Genomic DNA, 22,415 nt, shown 5'->3' on the forward strand with positions numbered 1-22,415 from the left:
GGTGGAAAAGATTACAACAAGCCCAGTGTTAGTGGTATAGGAGGAGCTGACAGCCTCATGTAGTCCCACTGAGTAATTGCTTAGCCTTTCTTAAGAAAAGAGACTTTCAGCAGGCAGCCTTGGCAGCAGGGAAGATGAGTAGATGATTGCAAGCCTGAGACAATTGGAAATGGGCAGAGCTGATGGCCATCTGGGATGTGAAATTGTGCTGCGTTTGTGCGTTGTCCCAGATTTGATTTTGCTTCGTTATACTGCTTTATTCAACAGTTCAGAATTCAAGCGGATGAAGGACGAAGAGATTCAAATAAATGTTTCTGGTATAGAATGCTGCAGTGTCCACCAAGAGTCTTCTTGGTGCTTCCATGCTGGCTCCAGCACAGCAGCTGCAGGGGCCACCCTTCGGTGCTCAGGAGTGCAGGAGAGCGGCTGAGGGCTGTGAGCCCTTTCCTCACAAGGCACTGTCGGTGATGGGGAGGGAATCAGGAGGAGACAATCCAGGCTGTATAAATCCAAGATTTATTGGTAGCTTCGGGGAGCTCCTGGCCTCAGGGGTACAACGCTGGAAAGCCCCCGAGGAGAGTGGAGCAGCGCCTTTTCGGAGGGGGTGGAAACAAAGGGAGGGGTTTGGCTATCCACCGACGGGGGGATAGAGGGGATGGGACATGAAGTCATTGACAGGCAGGACAACATACCCAGGAGCTGAGGAGGGGGGACCCCTGGCCCTTGGCCAATCACTCTGTGCCCTTCGTGGAAGCTTCTAGAGAGAGGTGCTGGAGAGTCAAGTGACAGACAAGGTGCCAGGGAGGGGATATGAGGATTGACAAGGAAATTTCTAGGGATTTGGGAGGCGTGGGGATGGGATTGATGTTTAGGGAAGGGGAGATAACTTGGGATGAAGCCATAAATGAGGGAAAAACAGGGACAAACCAAATAACAAAATATAACAATAGACCATCACTGCATGAGGGAATTTTGCTTCCATGTCCTCTTAGCAGTAGTAATATCAGTTCATGGTCTTAATGACAACGTCAAGTGTTTCCAGAGAAAATGCAAATGCCCTTTCCTCAACAGTACATTCAAATTACTAATCAGGGGGAAATGTAAAGCTCCCATGTTGCCAGAGCTGTTCCTTTCCCCCAGTCAGTGAATTCCCTTTGCCTGTCCAGTACTTTGGGTGCCCTTCCAGACTTCCCTTGAGGGAAGCAGCTTCAGTTTTAGCTAAGGGATGGAGTGCCTTGAAGGTAACATGGAAGAAGGGCAAGAAAAGAGGTTACATGCATTGGTAGTTCATGTTTGGTGAGTGCTGGCATTAAGCTTACATTTCTGCATACTTAGAGACTCTGTGAGATGTCTCCACTCCAAGCACTGTGGGTGGTTAGGAACATGAACTGGCCTGTTCTGTCAAAACAAGGAATTTTGAGTCTCTTTTGAAAGGCAGAGACTGTTGAAAAAAACTTCAGTGAGTCTCCTGCTACAGAGGGAGGCACTGGGTCTGCTTCTGACACTCAGCAGGAAATAACCACCTTGGAGATTGTTTTTTACTTTCTTTCTCAGCCAGCTTTAACCAGGAAGGCTTTCATCTACCTTCACTTTCACAGATGACAGAGAGAAATCCATTTCACATTGAATCTGAAAATTTGAGCATTTCAGGGTTTGGAAAGTAATCTTGTCCCTATAGATGATAGTATCAAGGAATAAGCAAGTCCAGGATGGCAATGAAGCAGCAGCTGCACCCCATGGTCCAGGTACTGTACTTTCTAGTACCTTTTGATTTGAGCTCAGAGTCTGCCGGAAGAGAATGAAACTGTGCACAGCAAAGGCAGAGGCTGCACTGCCTTTCCCCCTGCTCTGAGGACATTGGGCAAGAATCAGAGTTGGTCTCCCACATCTCTTCAGGATGATTCCACATTATCCCCTGTTGAGTTGGATTGCACTGCTTGGCCTCTGTCTCTTGAACTGCAGAGATTACCAATGAAAACACAAGTTGTTGTGGAGGTCTGTTGATAAGATTTTGTTTACACACTAGGAGCAGTTTCTCGGAATCTTTAAATTAAATTAAATAACACATTAATTTTTGCGCCAATAGCTAAACTTTAGTGCAAGTCAGTCATCAACTCTGACAGCAGTAAATCCAGCATAAATAGAAAATACCATTAACTTTGAGTAATCTACATAATAATTACATTACCCAGATGAATATTTCTTCCAAAAGGAGGTCACAGATGCATTCTGACTCTTTATTGTTTGCAGTAAATTGGGAAGCTCAGTCTGCACGCTATAATATTGGAAGAGATTTGCAAAGATTATTAAAAAGACACTAGTGTCAAAAGACTGTTCCATAAAAACACATGTACTAAAACCTTCAGCATTAATTGAATCATGCTTGTGTTTTGGCAATGCTGGAAACCTGGCTCAGTCATCGCTCTGGTGATTCATTAGTGCTAATTAATGCTTTTTCCAGGCTAGTAACAAACTAAAGAGAGACTGTTTGTCTCTACTGATCATTCCACAGTTACAGTAATGGTTTGATTTATGTATTAGACACTTAATGCTGTGTTTCATTCATTTTTAAACAAGTTTCAAAGGGACTCAGGGTGCTTAGGTGAAAATTTAAGACAAACAAACAAACAAAAGTGTTTCCTCTGAGTACTGCAAAGCAACAATGCTGGGTTTAATCGGGCTTCCCATTCAACCTGCTCTGCCTCTTCTTCTCCCTAAGTCCTGAACAACGCCAGGATTCTCCCAGCAGGACCTTCAGCATCCTCCCAGCAGGACCTTCCCACTCCCTTCCCTGTTCTCAGCAGAGCTGCTGGCCACAGGCTGGGCTGGCCAGCTGGCTGTGGCCTCCCCACAGGGACCTGCCTGTCCCCTCTGCAGAGCCACCAGCCTCGCTCGCTCATCCCAGCTCCACTGCCAGCTTTCCCAGAAACCCCTCCCAGCCTCATACAGGCAGTTCAACTCAAGGGCAGGGCTGTATCTTCAGACCTACACCGAGGACCTGAACTTCAATATTATTCTGCTCTCAGATCTACAGGGAAGGTTTTGACTCCAATATTTTGCTCTCTCTACAGGCATAAAACTGTGTGTGCCAGCAGTAGCATAAAAAGTGTAAATGCTGCAAAAATATGTTGCCATTTCCTCTCACTCTGCTGCCCAGTTTAGAAATTTGGCTGGAGGCATTCACTGCAGCTTGGAATTTTCTTTAATATCGTTTTTCTGTAGCTGTTTTCTTTTACATTTTTTAAACATTTTTAGTTCTCAGGAAATGTTTCAGAAGGGGAGTCTGGAAACAGAAGCACTTCCCCATAGATCAAGAGAAGGGTGAGCAGTGCCCTTTGCTGCCAATGAGCTTCAGCCCCTGGATGAAGGGATCTTCTCAGGGGCTGACGAAATATTTGGACCTTCCTGCACACTCAGTTCTTGGCCATTTTATGGCTGAGCAGTGGCAATTCAAGGGTTGTGGAGCTCTTTCCATGAACTACAAGGCTGACATCACCAATGGTTCAAACCGGTTCAGACCAGTTCCAACCAGTTCAAACAGGTTCAAACTGCTTCTGATTAGTTCAAATTGCTCCCATTCAGGTAAAACTGGTTCCATCCAGTTAAAACTGGTTCAGACCAGTTCCTACTGGTGCTATCTGCTTCAGACTGTCTCTGACCAATCCCAGGTGGTTCTGACTGGTTCTGTCTGGTTTAGGCTGGTTCAAACTGGTTCCAACCAGTTCTGGGCAGCTCCAACTAGTTCCAACTGGTTCAGAATTGGTTTGAACCAGCCAGCCATAATCAATCAGAACTGGTCGGAATAATTCAGTATCAGTTTGAACAGGCTGGAACCAATCTGAACCAGTCAGAACCAGCCATAACTGGTTGGAACAGGTTTTTACCAGTTTTATCCGATTGCAACCAGTCAGCACTGGTCAGAACTGGTTTGAAGTTTGAACCAATCGGAATCAACCTCACCACTATCCCCAAGAAGGTGACGGAGAGAATCCTCCTGGAAACCATTTCCAAACATACAAAAGGCAGGATGCTTTTGGGGCACCAACATTGAAATGTGGGGATCACACTGAGTCACCCACGGTGTCGATGGGTGAGGGGAGAGCAGTTTGTGCTGACTGGCCTCACCTTGGCAAGGCTGTTTGTCCATGTTCATCACAGACAAACAGGAAAGACACAAACTGGATAAATGGATAGCAAGGTAGGCTGGAAACTTGAGGAACTGTTGGGCCCAGCAAGGAATTCTGCTGGGGGCTGGTCACAAGTTGTGCACCCAGGGTTGATATCAGGTCCAAGTCTGACATACTATGGACATTGACAAAAGCAAAGGGAAAGTCCTGCACCTGAGGAGGAATAACCCCAGAGGTGCCTTCTAACCTCAGTTTGGTTTTGTGATTCTGTGTTATTTGATTCTGGTCAGAATATAAAACACCTGCTCACTGCATCATTATGGGAAAAAAATTTCCAGGGATTACTACTACAAGAGCCCTTGTGTTTTTGTAATTTTAAAGCAATAACATACTTTTTTTTTTTTTAACTTGACACATTTTAAAATGAGACAATAAACTAATTTATTTTTCATTGCAAGTGCACTGTAATCTTAGCATTTTTTCAGCTGCCATTATGCACTCACTTTAGAAAAATTATTCAAACTAAATTTAGAATGATCCTATTAATCTGCCTGTCTGAGCTGGTTGTTGAACTGATGATGAATTAGAGGGCCCTCCATATGAAGAGTTGTCACCTTTTGGAAACAACATAAATCTGCATACCAAAGACTGAGATCATGAAGCAGCCCCTGACACATTCTCAAAAATGTTATTGTTAAACCTGCTGAACATGAAAAACACTGTTTCAAATAATTATGTATTTGTTTCTATTTAAATCCTTTGATTTTAGCTGGCTGTAATTTTTTTTTTCTCCAATCACCCTTTAATTTTATATGTTTTAATTACACATAAATCAATGCCTTTGAAGAGCTGCAAAAATGGTTTGAGAGCAGAGCTTGGTGCAGAACTCTGCTAAATTGTGCTTTCCTGCGCAGCATTAAGCAGCTGCCACACCTCACTGTAAAAGCTTTCTGTTGCCTGTATGGGACCCTGGTACATGGGACTACAACCAAGTTCTAAAGACAAATATGCATACATTTATGTGGTCACCAAAGTTATTCCAGTAATATTGATATTACTGAAACTCAGATCAAAACCATTAACTTCCACACTGTAACTTTTACATGTTTGCTCACGGCTTTCAAGGAGCTTTGAAAAATATCCAGCTGCAATATAGCCTCTAGGAACTACATTTGTGTAGTATTGCTCTTTGGAGCTTCAGTGAAATGCAGCAAAAAGGGAGGATTCAACCACAACCACCTCCTTTGTGAGTGTGTAAATATGTCACAAGCACAACAGTACCCTTCAGAGTGGATGTACAAGAAGTGCAACTTGAATGTGAGGACATTGCAGGGTTAAGAAAAGGGAACATATTCATTGTACAAACATTAGGAAACTGATAGCTCAGCATGTGCATTTTCATGCCAACTTCAAGGTTGGTCTGAAAGCTCAAAGTTTGTAACTGTTTTTATTTTCAAAATAGCATGCAGAACTAGAAAACTGAGCTTAAACTAGATTATTGTTCATAGTCATAAATCTAGAGATGATTTTCACAACAACAAAAATGTTATTGGCATATATTTAGACCATGCATGACCTTGCTGAATCAACTTGGCATTCTCAAGAACAACAAAATAAAACCAGATGACAGATTCTTGTTTTCAGACTTTACAGATGCATCTCACAGCATGTGAAGAATAATTGTGGTGGGTATGAGGGAACCCATCACATTCCCCATGGGCTTTAGGTGACATTTTCCTCGGGTTTTAAGCATAACTGAAATCTTTCAGGTGAGTCTTGAATGGGGCCTTCAGCACAGATAATGAGCTGCATTAAGAATCCATGGCAGAACAGGCTGTCTAATTTGTAAATAAAATGTCCTCAGACAAGAAAATCTCCTGAGGAGGTACATGCAATAAAGCTAATTTTCTGAGTTTTCTGGAATTGCTACAGCATGAACCCCTTAGAGAAACTTTTGCAATAAATATTTTCATGTGGTCTTCCCACCATTTACATCGGGGAGATCCATGGGAAAACCTACTCCTAGCTCTGTGTGCCTCTCATTCTTCTGCACTTTTCTTTGGATACAAATGGGCAACAAAGCCATGACAGAAGCATCTGAGGTTGGATATGGGAAAATGAAATGCTGTTAGTTAGGAAGCAAAATTAGAATTACTATTATTTTCCTGCACTTTCCAGTAGTATTATGTACAGACATGGAATGTAAAGTGGCTGTTCCCAACCCCAGAGCCTGCTCTGGCCATTTCTCTATCCACCAGAGAGATCTTGAGTTACATGATAAAATGGCTGTGGAGTTTTGGGAAGATGACTGGAGAGTCTCCTGCTCGCTTTGCTGGATTTTGGATCACGCTCTTCTGCAGGAGCCAGAGTGACTCGAACTTCAGACTCTGCAGCTTGGGAGGGCATCTGCAACTCACTCCTTTCTTCCTTCATCCACAAATGTTCATAACACGAATGAAAGTGATGGAAAACAGCATGTGGAAGCAACACAGTCACCTGTGTGGATTTGGTTCCTCTTAACTGGATTAGAAATTGTCTGGTGTCTGTGTGTCTTGAGAGACTGTAACAATATAGATTCAAGGAGGAAGCTGGAAAAAGAAGCATCACCTTCTGAAAGAATAATCAACTGCTTTCACATGCAGAGAACATTATTTGACAGTCTTGAATGCAATCACAACCCTTTGTTCTGTAATAGATACTAATAATGCAAGTGTATTTGCAAATGAGTACCCGTCCATCTCCAACTGCATCCTGTACCTACACTGCCTGTAAATGGCACATTTTCTTTTTTTCTTTTCATCTAAAGTGATGTTTTTCTTAATCAAAGTTCACACTTGACTAATGCTCCCCTACCACCATTTTCAGAAAGCTAACATTTAGCCCAGCCATGAAAAAGATGTGGTCTGTTGGCAGTTGTCCTATCCTTAGCATGTATTTCTTTAGTATCTCATGTTAATATGGTGGATTTGACTAAACAAGCTAAGAAGCAGAATTTTAATATTCAATTCAACACATTGTATTCTGGGAGTAGACATCCTCTCACAACACAAGATGCTGCAGCTCAGCAAAAGTATCATTTGCTTTGTGAGAATCTTCTGTACAAGTTGTTGATGGAAAATTCTTGCTTGGCTTTGGTTGGACTGGGTGAAGTGTGAATGTATTGCCTGAGAGAGGGAGCAAGGAAACCTGTTTGTAAGGTTTTGTAAGGCTGAGATCTAAGGCTTGAATAAAATTGATCCTTCAGTTATTTGGTAGGAAAAGGGACCGGTACAGAAAATAGAAAAGAGTTCTGTGTATCCCAGGTGAGACACTGGACAGGTTGCCCAGGGAGATTTTGGAAGCCCAAACCTTGGCAGTGTTTAAAACTAGGTTGGATAAAGTCTTAAGAAACCTGGTCTGGTAGAAGGTGTTCCTGCCCAAGGCAGGGGGACTGGGACTAGGTGATCTTTAACCCCTCATTTTAACCCCTTAATATTTTATAATTCTACAATTCAATGTATTTAAAAAACCCCTTTTTACTGACACAAAACTTCCTGATATTCCAAAATACTTGAATACTTGGTTTTATTTTCTTTTAGTTCTTTTTTTTTTTTTTTTTTTTTTTTTTTTTTTTTTTTGTCTCTCTTTTCAGCACAGGAGCAAAGCTGAGGAATATGATTTTGTTTTACTTCCAACATCATCTGGGTGTGTGAGAATGCTTGGAACTCCCAGGACTCAGTTTTGTAGAGGGTTGATTCTTACCAGTAACTCTGCTGGGTTTTCTCCAGGAATTTGTGCTGCTTTTACACAGCCTCATTGCTCTTCCTTCAAAATAATGATTTCTGATTCACATTGGAGGCTGTGAGAGAGGAATTGGCCTCTCATTTCCAGTGTGGTTGTAGCGGGGTATATTTGATTCACGGGTGCGAGATAACCTAGGTCAGCTGCACATGTGAGCTCTTGGGTGGTTTCCCCAATTAAAACCATGCTACTAGCTCCCAACATTTTTTCCTTCAAAAACTGATAGCTGAAAAATGCACACAACTCTGGCTGACAGAAGTTACTGAGGAATGAGGATTATTTGAAACATCATAAAAGAGAGGGAAAAAAAAAAAAAGAACTCTACATTTAAAGCTCTGCTTTCTGCTTGATTTCTGGTTGATTCCTATTAATATAATGATTCCCCAGATAAAATGCAAAGCAACTGGCCCCATCTTCTAAAGTATGGCTACATATGTGTGGCCCATGTGATTGGGCTGTACACTACTGACAGCACTTTGTCACTATGCATTAACTTACCCACATTGTGAGGTATGCCTCTCACTTTAAATTTGAATTTACTCTCACCCTTATAAACCAGATGGCATCTTATTAATAGGAGGAGTTGTGGGGTCACAGAATTTTTGGCAATACACACTGAGGCTGTGAGCCCAGCCTACTTTGGAGATCAAAGGGACAAGCAGAGTCTGAACATCTTCAGAGCCTGGTGAACAGACTTCCTATTCTTTGCAAAAATAAACCTCAAATGGGGTCAGATTCACACTGCAGCAACTGACAGGTCCATTTGCATCACAGAGGTAAAAGAAAAACAGCAAAACGAAAGATTAGCCTCTGCAGCTTTCTGACACAACTTATGGTTTTGATTATATTTTGAGGCTTAGTCTCAGCTTTCCACTGAAGGCTTGGTGTATACTACGGCATGGATTAAGGCTCTGTCAGCTTCCTGATGACATGGGAATCCTACACATGCAAAATCAGGACTTTCATTTTGTCCTCCTAAAGTGACTTTTAACAAAACTTGCCCCAATAAGCCTTGTCTTGGGAAATCTTCCACTAAAGGAGGATTTCCAAGGAGTATAGTGATTCCACATCCAGATCCTCCCACCACTACCACTGCTCCCATATTCAAGGCACTCTTGTGGTGGGACAGCACAATGAGCAGTGATCCATTAATCCTCCAGCTGGTACAGCCACAGTGACTGTACATCATCTCAACCAGCTTGGCCACCTAAATTTTAGGCATACAGTCTAAATGAGTCATTCCTCCTCTGGTCTACTTGGTCCAGTCAATTCCATACAAGGTTTTGCAGGGGTTCCTACCTCTCTCCATTGATTCCTGACAGACTTTAAAGAGCATTGCTGAAGTCAGACAAGACAGACCCTGCTCTGCTAAGGACCATGATTCACTGGTGTGATTCAGAGCAGCCCTTCAGAGATTACAGGGAGGAGAGTGGTTAGAGCTTTACACAAGTGCATTTCTCACACTGCACTGAATCAATGCAGTGACACAGGATGAGTCTGTCTCCTCTCATCCTGCAGCATCCAGCATTCAGAGTGTCTGCCCACTTGCCCACCAACAAAGTGAGAGACCATACTCAAAACATCAGTGATTTCACTTGCTGAGGATCCTATCCAGCCTCTGTTGCTTAATCTCAAAGGCATGATAAATATAATCAAATTAATCCCATCTGTGATGAATTACAACTGCAACACCAACTGTAGCTCTGCCTGAACACCAGTCTTATTGACAATGTAAGATATTAAACACTCAGCACACCGTGTTACAGGTGAAATTTCTGCAATGCTTTAAATCCTTTCATTCAGTCTCTAAAACCCTGTAGCTTTTCCCATATATTCCTTGAGTAATATTTTAAAATATATTTTAGTGGCAGCACATGATAAATCCTTCTAAAGGATCATTAATTAATTACAAGATCATTCACTCTATTGTTTTCTATTTTTTAAAACATAAACTTTATTAATTAAAACCATACTTACTTTCTCTTTTCCCTCCCTTTTGTTTTCTTCTTATTGCATCTTTTTTTACTGAGTCAAATTAATACACAATTTTTTTTAAGGCTGTATGAAAAAAGCAACCTGTTTTTCCCCTCCCTCTTTCTTTCTGTGTCAGTCCAAATGAATTTTAATTTCTATCTTTGGGAAATGAAGGCTGTTGCTAAGCAGTTTAGAACTGATTCTTTGAAGGATTTCAAGTAGCAAAAACATCTTTAGAACCAAGACAGCCACCCATGGGCTTTAGAATTCAGGTGGAACATTCAAAAAAGCACTACTTTTTCTGTTGTTTTGGAGTTTTGTTTGTATCTATATTTCAATCAATTCTTTTCTCTTTATGTTATCTGTGTGCTCTGAAAAATGCTAGCAGATCTCTGTATTATGGTGTACCAGGAGAGTCTGCAAGTTTTCCAAAAGTACTCTTTTCAAAACACTGGAGAATTTAATTTGATCCCAACCAGAAACTTCAATTATGTAGGGACTTTCTATTTTCTTGGATTTCAAATGAGTAATAATTAATGATCAGATTTAGCTTTGGCTTCTGGCAGTTTTGACTGATCACCTAATTCATAGATGAGACAAATGTCCAGCTTTGGATTCCTGGTAGCAGCTTAATCTACGTAAGTGGTCTGGTAAATCAGAACCATTTCTTGTACAAATATTCCTTGGCCAGTTGAAAAGTATAGCACAGCATTTAGGTAATTAGATTTAAAAAAACTCTGAAAATTATACTCTATTGGAGGACCATCAGGACCCTGGAAAACTTGATAATTTTTTGCTTAATAGTTCTGTGACATTATTCCTAGAGGGTTACCTATAACAGGACAGAACCATTGTCCGCAATGGTTCGCTTTCCATGCACTTGTTATTTTTCCCACTGTTATATCCCAGGGAATATCTTTGCCTGCAATTTTTCTAAAACTGGGGAAAGGAAAATTTTTGGTGATGGGCAGAAATGGATTTTTTAGCAATTATTTTATTGTCTTGCTGCCTTGACTGTGTAGGACAACTGACAAGCCTAATTTGGATCTGTTGTGTGTATGTCACATTTTCCCTCTAAGCAGCAGGGCCAGAGACCCCTGTGATGGGCCCTTCCCAGGGAGGACCAGCTCACCTTTTGGAAGGCTCCTTGTAACAGCTCCCTGGGCTACTCTACCCTTGGGAAGGAGCCATGGATTTGCTGTAATACTAAACTAATTACAGCTGTCTCTCCAGAAATCTGTATGGTCCATTTGGACAACTCTTTCTAGGTCCAACATCCAAAGTATGTGATCAACCTGAGCTCTCTGAGCAGGGTGGGAAAATATCCACATTTCTGCTTCCTCTCCTCTGGCTGACCTGAAGTGAGACACCCTTGGGGAAAGGCAGGGAGGGCAGACTTGACAACAAAGAACTTCAGTACTAAAATCTGTATTTTCCTGACCGTGAGGACAATGACAGATACTGAGCTCAGGAACTAGCAGCCAGATTACTTGTGGGAACCTGGTTACCCAGGCCTGAAAGTGAGATCATGCACATGATGGCCACCAAGGACAGTAGTCAGGCTCAGAAGATGTGCAGAATATGGAAGACCAAGAGAAGGGCAGATGTTCTGTAGTTAAAATTATTTCCATGGATAGCAATTTTAGTGGGGGACAAGCCAGAAGAGTTTGACTAAGTGATTTTACAATCTAATAAGGCCTTATTAGCATTCCTTTGGCAAATGATTTGTTTGTGTATGATAAATTATCAAATACAGACTTAAAAATTGGTGCAAAGTCATGTAACTATAGCTTGAGCCTATTTTTAAAAGTTGCTTGGTAGTTCGTTTAAAATCAGTGTAAGAGGTAATTGGAAAAGATTGACACAGCTTCCATAGAAAAAGAAAGTACCTGTTTATAGTTATGTATTCATGCAAACAGACAGTGTATCATAAATAAATAACACCATTCTGTACTTAAAATCATAATGGAAGTGAAATAAGGGAAAACCCAATGTATAAAATCTTTATTGGATCTCAGGAGGAAGAAAACAGCAACTTTTTCATTGAAATGTCCATTGCTCTGTGCTGTCAACACTAGTCCTCCAATACAGAACAGTCTTCCTAATTGTCCACAGGAGAGGAATAGAGTATTATAGAAAACATTTGGTAACTTGATGCAACCTGGTTTCCTCTATACAAGTTTTAACTGTTTACTGATAGTTGTCATGCTGTTCTTGAAGCACTGTTTACTTTTCATTTCTCATTAGGGAGGTTAAAATGAATTCCACTTTCTGTGCTTCAGCACAAAGTTTTTGTCATCCTTGTCTGGAAAGTGACTGAAGGGACTTCTGCCTTCCATCTCCTGCTTTTCTCAGTCCTTTTCCCCCCCAGTTACTAGGAAAATATGCAAGAGGAAGGGAACAAGGACCTAGGCACCTCTTCAATCCATTCTGCTCTCTGATGGGAGAGGATTTGTTTCACTGCATAAGAATTGGGGGACAGCTTGAGGTACACCAAGATACAAAATGAACACGTTTTTCATTCCGATTTAAGCCCCAGTAAAAGAGCATATGCTGCCTCCAGCACAGAGGTTTCCCTAAGGCACAGCAAGGAGGGAGGATGACCTTCTGTGGTCCCCTCCCTCTTGCACAACCCTGTATAATGGCTGGGGTAATGAAGTTCTCAGAAAACCTTTAAAAACCACAGAGAGAGAGGGAGGAAGAGAGAGAGAAAAAGAGAAAGAGAGGACTGTACAAGTATTATAAGCCTTAAAACTGGTTTCTGGGCAGGAAACAGAAAGCATGAGTAAGAGTGAAGAGTTCAATATAGGGAGAGGTAGCAAATCATATGCTCAAAGAGTCAGTGTGCCATACATCTGAATGAGCTTGTGGGCTGCCAGGGTTTACTTCAAACCTGGTTTTAGAGATAACACCTAAGGTAAGGAAAAAAATAACAGGAGCTTCTGACTTGGAGGGGAGAAAGGGAGTGGAGACAGAGTGGGAGAGCATAAACCTCTCACTTGGTAAGTGACAAAGGCATTTTAATGCAGTAAATAAAAGTGAAAATAAAGTATTTTCCTTTGTTCTCAGCTCGAATGATGATCACAGCTCCAGAATAAAACCACAAGGGCTGAACAGATGTTGTTTAAAACAATTTAATACTAGACAGAAATTAAATTCCCACCAACTTTAGTGAAAATACAAACTGCTAAACAAATTACATTCTGACTGGGATTTTTCCTCCCAACAGAATGGAAAAAGCTTACAAGTCAATATAGTCTTCAAAGACAATTCTTTATGCAAATTTCTTGAACATAGGATGTACAGAAGCACAGAATAACAGAATTGAGTTGGAAGGGACTTTCAAGGATTACCACATTAGCCCCTGGCCCTGCCCAGGACAGCCCCAAGGATCACACCATGAGCCTGAGAGCATTTTCCAAATGCTTCTTGAACTCTCTCAGGCTGATGCTGTGCCCACATCCCTGGGAAGACCATTCCAGTGCCCAACCACCCTCTGTGGGAGGGACTTTTTTCCTGATTTCCAACCTAAACCTCCCCTGACTGAGCTCCAGGCCATTCTCTCAGGTCCTGTCACTGGTCACAGAGAAGAGATCCATGTAAAAAGGGTTTTCAGAGTTAACTGGAAGCTCTGAAATTGCCATTCCAGAATATTATTATTTTATTAGAATGAAAGCTGCTAAAATAATATTTTCAAACTTAATATTCATATTTCCTCATACAGCAAAAACTACAAAGAACATTATTAAATATTTTAAAAGCATAATTATGCATTGAAAAGGATAATTATACATTCATTTACCTAATAGGGCCGAATTTACATCCAGAATTTTAAAAAAGGGAGTTGTGAATTATAAAAAAAATGTACAATTTTTTATTGTCATGTTTCTACACAACTTTATTGCTTGGTAAAAACAGCCAAACACTTCATACCTCACTGGAGGCTCTTTTATACAGTTCTCTTCTGGCTGATTAGCAGTGATGCAATAAAACTCATGAAACAATGAAAAGTTGTAATTAATTTTTGAAAACTGACTTTCCCTATTTTCTTTAGGAGCACAATTTCATCTGAGAAGATTGCAGCTTCTTTTGACCCTGCTCTTTTGATGCTCTGAGTGCTTTAGGAAGTACCATCTTCCCAGTAGAGTAATGGAGATGGAACTCTGTTGTGCTTAGATTTTTTTTTTTTTTTTTTTTTTACTCCTGAAACACAAGGTTCCCATCTCAAGCTTTTACATCACAGACAGAAACAATCGCCTACATTTTATATCAATATTTCACCCTAGACCCTCAAGGGGAAAGAATTACAATGAGTCTCCTTTCTTACTTGTTCTGTTTGAGATCTTTCATTTAGTCCTTCCAGAGGTGTGTGTCATGTGTTGCACGTGGGAGAGGTGTTTCCAGATAGCTCATAATTTGAATTTATCGCCTTCCTTTATTTTCCCATGGTTGTAGCACCCCAATGTATTAAAGAAAAAGTTTCCCTGATGCCAGAAAGGATTTTTTTTTCATGTTTTTCTTGCCATGGATACTTTTCTATATGAGTTAATTTTCACCCACAGAAAATTGTAGAGCGTTTTGAATCACCTAAATCAGAGCAGATGAGTCTTTTCTGTGCAAAAGGCTAAGCAGACCTTTCACACACCTTTCACAGGCCACACATTAGCACACAAATTAGTGTTATTTTATAAACTGTGAGGGGAAAAAAAAACGTTCAAGTCCTATAAAAATAAAGTCACAGGATAATTCTGCCAGCAGGTTCTCAGATCTTTTACATATGACCTCCCTTGCATGGTGGACTCCCATATTTACACATCTCCTTGAAAAACAGCTCCTGGATGCCTTATTAAAGGAAATATCACATATACAGAATTCCAGCGCTGGAAACATTCACAAGGAATGTCTTTGAAAGTAAAAGTGCAGCTCATCTCTGACTAGATGCTCAGCTAGGTTAAAAAGATATCTACTGAAGCAAGAGTATTGCATGCATTTTCCTTTGCCAGCTTCTCTGTGCAGATATATTCCCTAACAAGAGCCTGGACAGCAGCACTCATGGACTTCTGCTCCCACAGAACAGCACTTTCTGTGTATGTGTATAGGATGAATAGACAGAATCTCCCACAATCCAGGCATCCTGGACACCCACCATTCACTGCTGAAATGCACTGGAGGGTCATATTGATCCTGGCATTTCAAAGGAATCTCCAGAGGAATTACTCACATCTGAATTTCCTCCCAGTCCATACCAGGAAGGGTTTACAGGATTGGGTGCAGTTCCCCAAAGCTGTGTTCTGACCTTTCCTGTCCCCCCACATCTTCTCTGTGAATAGATGCTCTTATCTCTCCCACATCTAAAATTTTCTTTCTATCAGAGAAATCCTCCCACATGACATTAAATGCCTTTGTTCTCCCTGCAGTGCTTGTTGAGAAGGATGGATTCGATCCACAGAAAGATCACAACAGGCACGTGAAAACATACCTAAAACTTAACTTAAGCCTACATTCATTTATGGTAGGGCTTGAGGCTTTTCTTTTGTGGATTTCAGGACTTCAAATTGCTTACATGCAGCCAGTTAATGAAACTATCACATGAATTTGTGAAAGGCCACACTTAACAGGTTGCGTCACTAGCTGGGGGTACTAAATGTTTTGGGTTTCCCAGAATATATCCTTCTCCTTCTGCCTGGAAATGTTCTCTGGGTAGTAAAAGATAATTTTTCCCATTTGTCTGGATAAGTGAGCCCAGAGAAAAGGTAGCTCTCTGGCTGCCAGATGTACAGCAGCCCCAGGCAAATGTGTGTGCAGATCACCAGGTGGATGTACTGCTTCGGGTGGTGAGTCAGATGGACCCCAAATGCACCGAGTCTCCTGTGCACAGGATCTGTGCCACTCCTCTGCTGGGAAACTGCAACAGAAATATCTCAGCCCTGTTCTGCCTTTATTTGCTACAGGTACTTGGGTTTACATTATATTGCAGTATAGAAGTGGCATCCTGTTCTTTTTTGTCTTAAAAGTACTTGTGTCTGATTTTCTACCTTTGTCAATATCTCTCTTCTACTTGAAACCCTTTGGCTCATCACTCTGTCTTGTGTTTGAGCATTTTAGGGCAGTCTAAGTAAGGGTAGGTATTAGATTCCAGAGACCCCAACAGTGGGAAAATCCCAGCCCAGGTGTGGGGCATAAAGGGGTGTCTGGTAGTGCTACTGGGATGTCTCTTACAGCATCACCTAATGAATTCCATCCAGTTTTGTCTGTCTGGACAGTCTGAAACTGCTAGGAGCTAGGCCAGTGGCTGAAGCACTGAAGGCTGAGGGGTGGAACAGCAGTATGACCTCTTTGCTGAATGAAAAGCTGTTCAGATGTGGATCCACAGTCTGTGTATCGATGGAGATGGAGCAGGTTGGTGGAATTTGTGATTCCAACTATCTGTAAGGGTTCTCCTGTGTGTTTCACATATTGCCATAAACCCATTTAGCTTGCACCCTTAGATTTGTTTTGATTACAAACCTACCAGGAAGTAGCTGGAAGCAGTGGAAGCAGTGGCTCAAGAGGCACAAGAAAAGGAGGCAAACCCAAAATGGGCACTAGAGCTGCCAACAAGGAGATCTAATATGTGATACCAGATATAGTTTTCTCTGCTTTACTGTGATCACAATTTCACCCAGAGGGTGAAGGGAAGTGCCCACTGTCAGGCAACTGCTGTAATGCCCTGGTAGAACCTCTTGTCCTGCCCTACACAGTTCAGCTCTGACCCCACTGCTCTGTGCTTTCTCCAGCGAAAACCAGAAGAGTGCTTCTTTTCCTTAAAGCAAAAGAGGCACAGAATCTACCTGAACTTCATTATCAGATGATTTCCTTGGAGCTGTAAATCAGCCTCTCAAATTTTCTGTGTGCACCAGGAGCTAAATGAGCTAACCTTCTGTCAAGAACTGAATTCTAGGACATTTTTTCCACCTTAAAAAACATGAGTCTGTTTAAGTGAATCAAGTACTTAACATGGCATGATGAGGAGGAACCCTGGGGAAAAACTAGTGAGCTCATGGTCCCAAACTGATGCAGTCATAGTACTCAAAGAAAAAGAAAGAAAAAAGTACTCAAATTTTCCACTATGATAAAACCAGAAGCTAGTGCTAGAATAAGTAGGTTTTGACATCCATTGTTCAATGTTGCTAGAGTGTTATTTTTTTTCTATATAGCAGAACAGTGGTTAATTCATAGCTCTTGGGATTTTTTTTCAAGCATAAATCACTACAGTTTTTTTTCCCCCTCCACTATATCAATAAGTGGTTTGTAAAAACCTGCAGGGAAAAATAAACCATACAAGCTGGCAAGTAGTTTTAGTGGCATTTAAAACTGTGGTAGTTATAAACAGTAAACAAAACATAGTAACCAATTTAAACACTAGAGATTGTTGTATCATAGGAGCATAAATCATTAACTTAATAATTTCAGCAGCAGTGACTCAAGTACAAAATTAAGCCAACAGTACCCCCTGTGGCAATAATGAAGTACTGTATTACTTACAGAAAACTGACACAATCTGTGGTCATAGTTTGGAAATCCTCTGAATTTGATCCTTGGAAGTGAGACCTCCAAGCAGCTTTTGCACAAAGTACTTTTAGAAGGAGTTACATTCTAGATACATATTCATAAACACAATCCAGATCCTATGAGCAATGGAGATGAGGTTAGTGATATTTCAAGAAGAGACACACAAATAAAAATATGATGGAGACCACTGCTGAGATTCAGTTCTGTGTTTTAGACAACATTCCAGGCTATTTGTCTGAAAAAACAGTGTTATGAAGCAGGAGATTATAACCTAGAAGGGCCTGAAGATGCAGTGTTCCCTCTGGCTAAATTCCTATTACGGTAGCGCTGACGGGTTCTGTTCCAAATATCCCAGCTGGCCCTTTATGAAACACTGAAGCATATCTGAGAGGAAACTACACTCTCCTCCCTTCAGCCAAGTCCATGCTACATCTCTTCTGACTGCTTGGAAATGAAGCTCAGAGTGACTAGGCTTCTCTCTAGGCATTAGTCATGGGTCAAAAGTTAGGTGGCTGAATCTTAGCTTTAAATCTCCTTAATTTTCCAAGAAAATTGCAGAACTTCTAGGATAAATGAATATTGCTCAGCCAAAACTGCTTTTAATTTTCCTCTGCAGATTTTGATATCTTTTCAAAGAGATGAGAAAATTCAAAAAGTGCTGTCAGAGTTTGTAGGGAATGCTGTTCACTTTCAACTTATTTGGTTTTTAATTTCTCTCTTATTATCTTTTCACTACAGCATTTTGGTGATAGGGACAAATAATATATTTCTGATGTTAGATGACACATGGGGAGGTGGAAAAAATCATGTGATAACACCTCACTTCAGAACTATCTTTTTTTTAAGGATCTCCAAACTTCTACATGCAGATTTCTACATATAAAAATATACAGAAAATTAGTCTTTGGTCAAAGCCCAGTCAGCAAGAGGTAGGAAAGATCACTATTGAAACAAACAAAAGAAAAGGATAAATGCAACCATTCAAAAAAGAAAAGACAAGTGCATGACAGAAGGAATCAGACAGAAACTCTAATTTCCTTGTCCAAGTTATTAACATGTTCCAATTAAGTATTTTCTCCTTGTTTCACTGTTATTTATGCAGCAGAAGCCTTTTACAGCATAAAATAAGGCACCTTAATTTCACACTTATAACTTCAAACAGTGAAGTTACAATCTAACTATAAAGCAAGAAATGAAAAGTTGAATCAAGGGTGAAGGGACACTTCACTTCTACGTGTACAGTAAAAATTCATGAGAAAATATGGGTTTTCCTCATAGCAATCTCTCAGCCACACCTCTCTTCCTCAGATGTCCTCTGTGAAATTGCAAGGTGATGCTCTGTAATTTCAGCCTCATCCCTTATTTAACACTAGATTTTTCTTCCATTATATATGTGCCCTGGCATACAATAATGCTCACAAGAAATATGACGTCTTTACCCAAATCCTAGGGAAGACACAGCCTAAAAAGCAGGGGATCAATTGCAAACATTCCTGCATGAGAATCCAGACTGTTGACTCAGGTCAACACATCACATATAACATACACATTAGCAAATAAAGGTGACAAAAGTAATTTGCAGAAACAACAGGCCACTGTGGCGTGTATTACAGGACCTCCCTCCAATTTCTAAGATTTAATCTTAGAAAAAAAATAAAATTATGACATAATCATTATCTACAATACTTTTAACAGTATTACCTTATCCTCTTGCCTGGAACAATATGAGATGTTTTCTCTTGGTGTATCAGAGAAGAGAAGATGCAGCAAAGTGCCTGAACTGCTGGAAAGTGATCTGAGTAACCAGCGGGGACTGAGTCAAGCCTCAGCTATCCAAAAGCCTTCTCAGAAGGACAGCCTTGTGAGAATTACAGTACAGAACAAGGAAAAGAGACAAGATTCAGGATGGGCACTGTGAAGCTTGAAAGAGAAATATCTGTGAGGAAAAGCAGACAATGGAAAAGCTGACATCCCAAAACCATGGCAAAGCCATCATGTCTGCAGGTGATGCAACTGCAGTGAGTCCATGCACATGAGGAGCCCCTAGATTAACTGTGATGGGCAAGTGCCAATAGCAAACAGGACCCAGGACCTGCCAACAAGCCCAGATGATTGCTAAGGACTGAGGAGCCATGAGGGGAAGGGGTACTTTGGTATTTTGTGTAGCTTTAAGGTGATATCATTTCCATACAGGTAACAGAACAGAATCCTTCATCCTCTATGATCCAGAGTCTCAGATCACCTTCCAGAGTTACCACTCAGGTTTATATCCATTTAATACTAATTAGAGAGTCACTAGTTGCTGCATATGTTACCAGTTATCATTGAATTTAAACTGTATGTAAACTGTGGAAGTGAGATGTGCCAGACTTTGAAAAACAGGAATCCAGTCCATACACAAATACCATTCCAATGTGTTTACCAATAACATGTACAAAAATTATAAATTACCTTGCTTGGTCTGAGACTTTCCCTTTTCAGATGTGCCTTAGTGTTTGCTTTGTTTCTGAAGCTGCATTAACCAAGTTAAATCCTGACAATGGCCAACTATCATTGCTGTGTATCCAAACTGAGGATTAAAACCCCATTTAGCCAAAAGCAGAAAGTTTAAGGATGTTTCCCAGCTGAAATATTTATCAGGTGTAAACCACTGTTATAATCTTTGCACACAGAAGGACTGTGCATCCCTCACTGGAAAAATCTCATCACCAAGAAGATTCCTTGGAGAAGACTGAAAATTAAACAGATAGCCTGGCCAATTACTCAGCTGTAGCTACCAGAAAAACACTGTTTAAGAGGAAGAGGTGGTTTATGGACCTTTGCACTTGGACAATATATCCTGAGCTGGGGTGAGTTTGACATTATTGGAATCTCAAACTAGTTATCTAAAAAATCGTAGATACTAACCAAGACTCCAACTGTGGCCCCATGGAGAGACTGGGAGAAATAAATAATGTAGAATTAGGTGCTCCACCTCAAGGCACACCTTAGCCTCCTGGAATAAGTGGGATTCCTTTCATCAGCATTGACTATCCATTTTTCACAGCAGAAACCAGCTCAGCTCCCACAGCTATTGGTGGCTAGCACCGGGATAGCCACTATTTACTTAGAGAAAAGCATTAAAAAAAAGAACTTCCTTGAATTCACAGCTTTGTAAAGCATTGCAAATGAAAGATATCCCTTCAAAATGTAGGCTAATGAGGAACACAGAAAAGAAAGGAGGCCTTATTTTGATGTACATAGGCAGCAAACATCTTCAGACCCTGCGTCTGGCTTAACATATACCCATGCAAGAAAATAATTAGGTTGCTAAATGTGAGTCAAATGTCACAGTATGAATAGTGCATGTCTGTGTGATGAAGAAATGCTGACTACATATGAGTTCAGCCACTTTAGTAAATTTTCAGGCAAACCTTCTCGAAGTTACTTAATATATGTCAACAACTTAAACTGTAAGCAGAATTAAAGAGGGAAATTTGGTCCCTGAAATGCATCCTTTTAGGACCCAGAGATTATTAAATCAGCAAGCTATGTCTATCATGAATCTTTCCCGAATTAAAGTAGTCTATTTGTGTCCAAGTATATGTGATAAAGTGGAATAATTCAATAAGCAAAGCTGGGTTTCAGGCAACACTGTAAAGGTATGATAAAGGACACACTGCTGTTCTCCAGCTCCTCTCAAAAAACAATAAATCTTCTAAGAAGATTTATATTGGAAGCATTGTGTGAGGTATTTAACAAAATGGAAAGCTAAATGAGGAAAAATTACAAGGTTGGTACGGGACAAGATGAAAAATATCTTAATTTATCCAGTTCCTTATAAATTCCCCTAAATCATGTTAATTTACCATTAGAAAATGTCCTTGATGTGCTACAGTACTTAGTCACTGTGTGAGTGTGCAGACTGGGAAACAAGCCACTGTTCTGTAAGACCCTTCTGAAAGCACAGTCACATTTCTCTTCCAAATTTTTGTCCAGGATAACATCTCATTGCAAAGCAGTTGTACAATCTTCCTGTTCCCCTTCATTTTTCCAAAGACAATGTAAAGAAAACCTCATATAATGACAAGTCTGTTTTATGATAACTCTGCTGGAGAACTACTAGTGCAAACATTCGGTCTTGGTTCACAAAAATTTTGTTCTGATCACCTAGAAAAACAGTTCACCATCAGAAAGGGCTAAACCAAACCTGATTGCAGTTCATGTGCTGACACTATTTTGGTCATATGAACAATCTTTTGCAGTATGCCATTCTTTCACATCAACACATCAACTTGTTTGAGTTGCTTTTACTTCAAGCAATCTCACTAAAATTTGTACAATCCACATTCCATCTCTCTAATACAGATATAATGTCTGCAGGAGACAAAGAACAGCTATTAATAAGCATGTATCCAGTACTTAATGTTACCTTTTGATGCTGTTTTGAAATTAAATTTGAATTGAATTTTTTTTTTTGCATCAGTTACACCCAATAAAAACAGAATGGAAAAACAAATCTAATGGTGTTAGAAGCAAACCTTTCCTCAAGTGCCACAATCCCTATGCTTAAAATTCAGTATTTCTAACTTGCTTCTCTGCTGAACAACTGAAATACTTCACAAACATAAAATGTAATAATGTATTAGCAACATGTGTCTGTGTTCACAATAGAATTTCCATTGATGTGGCAACTGGGAGTGCCCATCAAGCCAGACCCCATAGAAGGCACTATTCAAAGGAGAGAGAAATATCTAAGACAAGTTGCCATAATCGCATGAAGAAAATGGTGCAGCAAAGATAAAAGAGGCCTTATGAGAATCTGATTTTAAGAAATCACTGAATTTCTACATTTAAAGAGGGGCAATCTATACCATCCTCTCCTATTCCAGCTTCATAATGGAGCCTGATGTGTACATAGGGGAATAAACCTTTTCTTTAAGCAAATGCCTTTTTTTAGGGGAAAATCAGCAACTTCTATATTTCATTATATTAATTTTTTGT

The 22,415-nt window shown here is 40.4% G+C and overlaps 1 long non-coding RNA gene across 1 annotated transcript in view; it reads left to right on the forward strand.

The window, feature by feature from the left end:
- Positions 1-21,930, forward strand: part of LOC110479103 (uncharacterized) — an 84,424-nt gene extending 62,494 nt beyond the window's left edge. The window contains exon 3 of the long non-coding RNA XR_014954026.1: positions 1-21,930. This exon is cut by the window's left edge and continues 14,636 nt beyond it. This is a non-coding gene — a long non-coding RNA (uncharacterized LOC110479103).
- The last annotated feature ends 485 nt before the right edge of the window (positions 21,931-22,415 follow it).

Source organism: Lonchura striata, chromosome 3, assembly GCF_050655825.1.
Source record: "Lonchura striata isolate lonStrDom1 chromosome 3, ASM5065582v1, whole genome shotgun sequence".
Lineage (NCBI taxonomy): Eukaryota > Metazoa > Chordata > Aves > Passeriformes > Estrildidae > Lonchura > Lonchura striata.